Raw genomic sequence first — 9,267 nt, 5'->3', positions numbered from 1 at the left:
CCTGCCCTGCTCTGGGCTTCTCCCCACCGTTGGGCCCGGTTCTCCCCCACATCAGGCCTGGGCCTGCTCCTCCCCTTCCCCTGCCACTGCGACGGGGAGGAGGCCCAGACCCCAAGCGGCAGGGGAGAAGGGGAAGCTGGCCCGGATAGGGGGCAATCAGAGTGCTCCCGGCGTGGGAGAGCGCCACCACGATTCCGAAGTCGTGCTGAGGACTGGACAGAGGGTGGGGGAGCCGAGGCCAGCAGTGCGCCCGGCAAGAGGCAGGCAGCAGCAGCATTGGGCGTTAGGTGGCAGCACTCCATCCTGTCCCTCCGTCATTCTTGATGGGCAGTTGCCTAGTACAGTATAACCTTCACCTGGTGTTTCATGTTCTGGGGAGCATCTCTTCATCACACAGGAGAGCCATACTGAGTTTCTATGACACTTGTGTAGCTGGAGGTACAATTCGCCTGCAAGATAGCATTTATCCAGGTCTCTTCTTCCAAAGGCCTAGACACTTCCTCCATTGATAATCTGGTTGCTCAGAGATACAATTACCATAACCAACCTTCCTGCTAAGGATTAGATTTGAACAGTTCATGCTTGGATCCAGTTATTTCATACTGTAAAAAAAGTATGTTTTAGGAAGAGGGTGTCCCACAAGTAGAGTTAGGAACACAGAGCTGGACAGTCACCTATCCCATTGAGTAGTCTGCTGGGCACTGAGAGAGCTGCTGTTTATAAGCAGGCAGCCACACACATGCAGGCAGTGGGGGCCGGCTGGAAGTAGTTAGGGACAAGAGTTCAGACTGTAGAAGAAGGTGCAGACTTCACCAATTGCAGAATAGAGAGTATTTGTGCTTAAGCCCCAGTCTGAAAATAAAGTACACTCCCCCTTCTACCCAGGCAGAGGTGGGTATTTTGTCCTGAATAATTCCCATCACTCAGATCAAAGAGCTCCCTGCTGGGTCATTGTAGTGGCTCTTAGCAGACCTGAAATGAGGACCCACTTAAACCTTCTCTGTCCTCCCATCCGTGACTATCCCACTGCCTGGTTAGTGCTTAAACAAACTTTTCCTGACAGGGAAGACCATAAAGGACTGTTATAACCACCCCTCCTGATGTCCTGCATTGCTAGAGAATCCCAGCCAGTGGTTCCTGCATCTGACCCATCAGCTTCTGAAGGCATTGCTTAGAAGAACCACATCTGGATTTAGATTCCAAATAGCAGAGGCTCCCTGACATCCCCTGCTAAATGTTCCAGTGATTTGTCTGTTTGGCACTCGCCCTAGTGTTTAAGAGGAACAGTAGCTCCTTCCTAGCAGTGACCAACCAGATGGATAGTGTAAGATGAAATTAAACAGGCATGGGAAATTGTCATAAACACGCTAAATAAACAGGTGTGGTCTCTGGCTGGAAGAACTCCCACTGCACAGAATGAAGGCTGGACTTCTTCCTTGCATCTCTTCATTTATTTATTTTTAATTTGTTGTCATCACTTTATTTAGACTCTAAGCCCTAGAAAGAGCCCAAGTGATTTCTTCTCTGATTAAAATGAAAGGCCCCTTGCTCCTCCACCCCATAACCCCATCCCCCCCACAACCACCTGGCCCTGCTCATGCCCCTCACTTCCCCTTAGCCCACCCAGCCCTGCCAGAGGGGGCCCCCAGCTTCCAGGGCTATGGGGCCAGAGACCCAGGTCCACAGCCCCCTATGCCTGGCAGGAGGTGGCAGCTGATGCAGTAGAGCAGAGCCCTGCTCCCCCCTGATGCCTGCCTGCTGTGGGGTCAGGCGGGGGCAGGCTCATCAGGCTCCTTCCCGCTCCCCAGGGCCTCCACAGCCCAGCTGGTGCAGGCCATGGTGGCAGAGAACAGCGAGGCCATGCAGGAAAGTTGCTTGCTCTGGCGATGCAACCCCTCTGCATGTGGTAGCAGTGAGGCGCACAACCCTGCGCCACCACCCCTGCTGTCGCATGCACAGGGAACATGTTGCCAGGGCAACATGGAGCTAACCATGGCAAGCAGCTTTCCTGTGTAGCCCTGCTGTGCCCTGCAGAGCTGGGTCCCAACTGCTGGGCTGCAGAGGCCCTGGGTGAGGGCAGCAGGGTGGGAGTCCGAGTCTGGAGCAGCCAGCCCGTGCCTACCCCATGCACAATTCTGGGGGACGCAGGTTTCCTCTGCCCCCTGCCCCTGGGAGTGCACGCAGCAGTAGGCAGCTGCCGCTGCTCCTTCCCCCCCACCCCCCCAATGATGCTGCCTGCAGCCCTGTCCCACTCTGTGTTGTGGCTGCATATTGGGAACAGAGGGCAGCAGCCCCAGGCCCAGCCCTGCCCAGCTCCTTCCCTCTGTTCCCCTCCCCACGCCCACTTACCTGCGGGAACTGTTCTCCAAGATGCCTGGCGGCCATGCGCACGTGTGAATACGCACATGCACGTGACACCCCTGCCTGACCACCCTCCTCCTGCTCCCTCCCAGCCCCTCGCAGGTGGAAACTCAACCAGCCTGCAGGAAGCTCTTTGCAAAACAGCAAAATCCACCGGTTTCTCCGGCAACATGAGAACTTCACAGTTTCCTCCAGCAAAGGAGAAAATCTGTGGTTTTCTCCTTTTTCCCATGGGAATAGAAAACCTTGATCCCTGGTGATGAGGATCTCAAGAGCTTAATTAAACCAGAAGTGGCCAATATATATTAAATTAATTCATTAATTGCAGTAGTTAGCAGTCTCTTTCTCTCTAAATACCTTATCCAAACAGGTGGCTGGTGACTAGGTCTGTGTGAGGCTTTGGACAGAGCTCCACATCCGGAGAGACTTCGGGGTCAGAACTGGCACGTTCGGGGCGAGGCGCCGCCTCTGAGATCTGGCCATAGGATATAATGGGGAAACTATAAAATATCGATAACTTTATTTTTTTTCCAATTTGGAAGAAATTTTCAGGGGTGGTAGAATTTGCAGAGAGCATACAGCCCGCTAAATTTCAAGAAGATTGGTGCAGGGGCTTGGGGGAATTCTTGAAAGCAAAACTCATGTCATGTCTAGGCGTTACAACATGGGGTGAAAACTGCAGAGGTGGTATCCTATACTGAGACCACAACGCCTGCCAAGTTTCAAGAAGATCGGTGCAGGGGCTTGTGGGGAGCTGCCCCTCAAGCTGCAGACAAGCAGTGCTGTGGGACTGACTGTCTCTGGCTTGGGGCGGGAGAGGAGACACTGCTGCAGGCCTGGCTGCTAAGCTGCTGTGTTACCCGTTACCAATCAACCATGATTCACCCAGGGACCAGCTCAATGCACAGGACCTAGCTAATTTGTAACGACTTAACGAGCATCAATTAGCACCAACAAAACCAGGCTAAGGAGAGGAAAGACTCAATACAGACAATCAACTGCCCCAGGACAGACACAGTCTTGGCACCGGTTTTGCCTGTCAGCAGCTAGAGGTGCAGGGCCCCAGAGTCCCCCCTGCACGGATCTCCTCGACAGCTAGCAAACGTCACAGCAGGGGCCACCACCCCTGCAGCTGTCACCCTGCTGCGCCTGAACACACGCAGGGTCACCCGCGGCACGGGTTTTGCCTGTTCGCAGCTTGAGGTGGAGTTCCCCCCAAACCCCTGCACCAATCTCCTTGAAACCTGGCAAGCTTTGTGGCCTCAGCAAGAGTTACCACCCCTGTAGTTTTGACCCCCCTGTAGTGTGACACACAGCCGTGACATGAGTTTAGCTTTCAAGAATTTGGGGTACAGTTACCCCCAAGCCTCTGCACTGATCTTGAAACTTGGTAGATTTTATGATCTCAGCAGAGGCTACAACCTCTACAAGTTTCATTCAAATCAGACAAAAAAACAACAAAGTTATTTCATTGATTTCCCGTTATATCCTATGGCCAGATCTCTGAGGGGGCTCTGAAGCTTCGGAGCCGCTTCAGCCGGATCAAAGTGGGAACCTGGTCCTGAGCTCCAGATCGGATTGCGGCCATTCGAAGAGGCCAGATCTGAAGCAGGATCGGATCACTGCTGACTTGCACAGGCCTATTGGTGACCATGGTCTTCCACAGATCTCTTCTCTCCTCTTTGAGGCATACAGAATTTCCAGTGTTGATATCCATTTAGATATATTCTTGACATCAGTCAACCCCTGTCTTCCACAATCTCCCCTTCCTTCAATCTTTCCAGTTACGACCAGACTTTCAATTTTCTCTTTCCTCATAATGTGTCTGAGAAACTCCAACTGTCTCTTTGTGATGTTAATCAGCAGCTTCTTCCTGCAGCCTGCTCTTCACAAAATATCTTCATCTGAAGTATGGCTTGTCCAACATACCTTCAAGGTACATCTTAAAAACCAAATCTCAGTTGCTTCAATTCTCTCTTCCATACTTGGCGATATTGTCCAGCATTCTGATGCATACACAAGACTGGTATAACATAGCAATCTGAAACTCTTGGCTTCATCCCCACAGAAATTTTAATATTTTTCAATATCTTTTTCATTTTCAGAAATGTGTCTTTTGTCAGCCCTATTCTCCATTTTATTTCATGATCACATATATTAAACCAGTTCATTAACTGCAGTAGTTAGCAGTATCAAACCTAAATAGAATAGGATAGAAGAACAGGAGACCCTCCTACTACCTTCTTATCAGAAAGAAAAGTGGGATTTATAACCTATGCTCCTCCATTGCAGAGTCTTGGAAGTTATGAGGCATAGGCATGGGTGATTTCCTTGCTGTTTGGGAAGCCCTTGATTGCCATAGGGATTTCTGAGACCCTGGGCACAAGGCTGATTTGCAATTAAGCAGGTGACAGTTACTGCCATGACAGTGCTTGAATGCACAGGTGGGAATATTTGACATGTTGCACAATCATTTATTTGAAATTTAGTCTTTGTGCTTTGGTTCTCTGAATGTCTGCCCCCTGTGTAGGGGACACTTTCACACACCCACCCCATGATTCAGCACCAGATGCTGGGTGTTAATGCCCTTTCAAACTAGAGGTATAGGGCCTGGGCTTCATGGGCCCAAGACTTAAGGCAGGGCTGTAGAAATCTAAAGCTAAGTTTACACCTGGCACCCCTGAGAGAAACACTCCAAAGATCGTCTTGTCAGTCTGCTCTTGGCTGCATATGGTAAATGCAGAAATGTGGTCTTGAAGCTATATTTGAGGGTTTTTCTTAAGGGCTCTGTTTCTGGCTTGCTTGAGGGTGGCTGTGGGGCATGCACCTGGAGAAGCTTCGCTGCTTCATTTCCAGGTTGGGCACATGCAAGTTGGAGTGTATTGGTGCAACATGCTTAAAAGTGTCCCTCCCTCAGAGGTTATGATGTAAACCTACTGTAAGAGGCCCCAAGCAGAATCCCCAACAGGACAAAGCAATAATTATCACACCCTTTGCAGCAACACTCTGAGAAGCATTTGAAGAAAGCAAGGTCTCATAAAAGTAACACAAGTTTCCTCTCCAGCCCATGCCCTGTGCTCAGCTAATATTGCTGTGCACAATGGAGTTCTGAAGCTGTTTCGGTTTCTAAGTGCTGCTCTCATGTAAGTGTTAAATGACGGTAATAGCTCGAAGAGATTCCTGGTAAGATGAGGACCTCACCGAACAAAGTGTGCTTTCTCGTAACAAATGTGTTTGTATCCTGTCTCCTGAGGAGATGGCTGTTTTATAGGAAAAAGAGCGTGGGTGGGTTCATTCACGAACTATCTTTACCCACTAGATCATTTCAACAAGGGTTTTGGTAAATTTATTTACCCCGTCCCTGCCCTTCCTGGATGCATGCTCCCATGTTGTTGCATTGGAGATTTGTTTGTTTTTCAGAGGCTTATTTCTTCTGAGTCACATGGGAGAATAGAGAAAATGTTTCAGGTTAACACTAGCCATTTTCTAAGGGTGTCTCATTTGGAAAGGTCCTGCCTCTGGCTCAGAATTCATTAAATAAAGTCTATTCCTATACAGTTTTGTGGATTTTTAATACATCATCTAGGACAGAGAGAGCAATAGGCCTGGCTAACCTAATTAAGAACCTGACACATAATAAAAAAGCTATTCTTCTCAGTCTTACTGAATACAGAGACAGCTTTCACCCTAACTCAGTTGTAACATAGAGGGCTAGAAATGCTTTTGTATTAGCTGACTTGCATTGCTGGAGGCCTGTGTCTTTCACCTTAGCTCTGTCTTAGCCCCAAAGTCATGAAGCTATCTAACCACAACCATAAGCCTCTATCACCTTCATAAAACAGGTTTAAGACAGACTCAGGGCACCTGTTGTGGCCTAACATTTGTATTCAGACTGACTACATTAAATAGCATTTCAAGATAAGGTAAATGATGAACAGAGCTGTAAATATTGCACCTTGGGTATTACAGCAATGACCCCATTGATCCTCTGGTCTTTGTTTTGCTGCTTTTATACAGCATTTGTCCCTCCGTGCTGTTATTGCTATTGCCACAGTTCTGCTACCTCTTAGCTCCCTCTTTCCTTTCCTCTCTCATGAATTCATTTGCCCCACCCACATAGGGAACAGGCCACTGACCATTCTCCCATCACAGCCCCTCTGAAAAACAAATGAATAAAGAGCAAATCCTCTCAAAGGTTAAGACATAACATTTTCTCTCTCAGCAGCTGCTGCCAAGAAGTAATTAGCCTCAAGGTCTGTAAATTCATGCTCTCCAGTAGCTCAAGACAAGAAAGCCAGCAACATTAAAGTCATGTTTTTTGTTTAAGCTGTAAAAGGAAACTGTATAATTGCCTGGGTTGCTAAGGCTTGGCAAAAATGGGATGAATACTATTTTATACTGGGCACCAAATTGGATTTGCCACAGTTTATACACTTTTTTTCTTTTTCAGGCATCAAATGCATCCCATTCATCTCACGGTCAACACAAAAATGCAGGATATCCCACTCAACCTTGAAATATAGAGAGGATCTTTTGTGGTAGGGAGGACATCTAGGGTCTGGGTAAGCTGATGTCTTCTATTTTGATATAATCCATCATTGCTCTTGCTTTTTTTGAATCCCATACTAAATTGCTTAGGGCATTTCCTAGCAAGTTCTTGTTTTCTTTAATTATTAAATACAAACAACTTCAGTTGAATGATACAGGGAGCTGTGTGTTTAAATCAATTGCTCCTGAACTCCTGCCACATCTCACACTGTCACAAATCAAAACTTATTGCCTACATCAATAGATCCCATTGCCATTAAAAGAAAACAGCTTAGCAGCAACACCTTCATCCATTTAATAGGCTTCTGTTCTGCTCACATCCATTTTTCTTGTGGTGCTTAGCATGAGTAATTCTATTGTCTTTAGAGCTTCTGGCTTGGGGTTTTTATATACTCCTGGAAACCTCTGATTACAATTCTCAGACATTTCATTGTATGGAATTGCAAAACATAGCCCACAGATGAATCACTGTGAAACATCCTCCCCATGGTGAGCACTGGGCAGCCCTGCTGAAGATGTGAATCCATCCTGACCCCTGTCACTGGAGCATTAGCTGAAAATGTAGTATCTTGTGGTCTTCACTCTAGTCAGATGTGGGAAATTATTTTGACTGGAGGACAACTTAATGACTTTTGGAGAGCTGTTGAGGGCTGCAAGATTAGCCCCACCCTTTGACAGGTACCTCACCCTGGTTGCCATCTTGGGACCAGAAGTCCCACTCCTAATCCTAGGACTTTGCCACTGGTAGTCCCTCCCCTTATCCTGGAAGTACTCCTTTTGGAAGGGGGGGTTGCCATCTTGGAACCAGAAAAAAACAAATCATATACTAAAAATCAAATAGCTACTATAACATATTTTAATTTTATTTCAAAAATATTTTTGTCCTGGTTTACATGTGTTTGCATAGTGTATATAGAGGTGATTGCATACTAATTCAAAATAAAATCTTACTCTTGTATATTGTGTATGTATATGTGTTGGGGGGCATGGCTGTGAGGTGTATGCATGTGGGATTTGTGTGGTATAGATAGGTGTGGGGTTTGTGGGGGGTTGTGGGGATATGTGTGGGCTCTATGGGGGTGTGGGAGTATGTGTGGGTGGGTGTGGGGTTTGTAGTGGGTGTGGGGGTTGTGGGGGAGCGGATGTGGCAATGTGTGTAGGGATGTGGGGTTTGTGCAGGGACACGGAGGTATGTGTGCGGGGTATATGGAGGATGTGGTGCCCATCTCCACATCCCCCCTCACTCCGTCTATGGCATACAGCCCCTACCACCAGTGACAGCAGCAGAATCAGGCAGCAGGCGCTTGGGGTGCTCATGGCCTGTGGCAGGCAGAGCTCCTTGGTGGTGCATGGCTCAGGCTGAGTCCCGGGGGCTTCACTTGGTGGCATGAAGCCAGCCTGGCCCCCTGGTGTATACCTTTGAACAGCACCAGATTGGCTCCATGCCAGCATGTGGGGTTTGTGGCACTGCAGGTGGAAGCCACGCATCAGTGGACTGGGCTGGGCTGGCTCTGTGTTTTAATGTGGGGCTGCCAGCATTCCAGCAGGAAGTCGCACATGGTGGCATGGAGCCTGCCAAGCCCAATTGCATGCGACTCCCTGTGGCTCCCAGTCTGAACGCCATCAGGCTGGACAGGCTCTGTGCCACCACATGCGGCTTGCAGCACTGTAGCCAGGAGCGCATAGCACCAGGCCAGGCACTGCAGCCAGGAACTCCCCTCCCCACTCACCAGCTGTCCAGTCACCCACCATTGTGCTCATTGCTTCCACATGAACTCCCAACTGGAGTGCCAGGAGCCCCATGGACGTGGAGGCACAGAGCCCACCCAGTCCGATGATACGTGGCCTCTGAAAGTCTCCTATCAGCTTTCAGAGGGGCAGCCACAGGTCAGTAATAATTGTTTTTTGGAGGGGCCCTGTGGGCTGAATAGAATGACCTGGTGGGCCAGATGTGGCCTATAGGTCATATTTTGCCCACCCATGTACTAGATGCACCCTTGTCAGCCTCTATTTTGTTTGATAACTAAGGAAGTAAGCATCACAGACAGCATGCAAACAACTTTATGCTTTTGGACTTGACTAAAAACTCTGTACTTCAGGAATAAAAAGAGCAATAACAACAACAGAAGTCTATTATTAGAGAGAAGTAGTCAAATTGTCATTGAGGTGCAGACAAAGCAGAAAAGCTGAATCAATCTTTTCTCCCTACAGTGGTTTGAGTTTTTTGGAATTATTCTGGATACTGGGAAGTAGCTGAGTGAGATGCTAAACACCGTCTATGCAAGTTAATAGGGCTGTGCAAAGCTTTGGTAGCCGATTCAATTTGGAGGAGATTCGGCCCGACTTGGGTGGCCAAAT

Source organism: Crocodylus siamensis, chromosome 5, assembly GCF_052110815.1.
Source record: "Crocodylus siamensis isolate JL-2025a chromosome 5, ASM5211081v1, whole genome shotgun sequence".
Classification (NCBI taxonomy): Eukaryota; Metazoa; Chordata; order Crocodylia; family Crocodylidae; genus Crocodylus; species Crocodylus siamensis.
Note: the sequence above shows the minus strand (reverse complement) of the source record.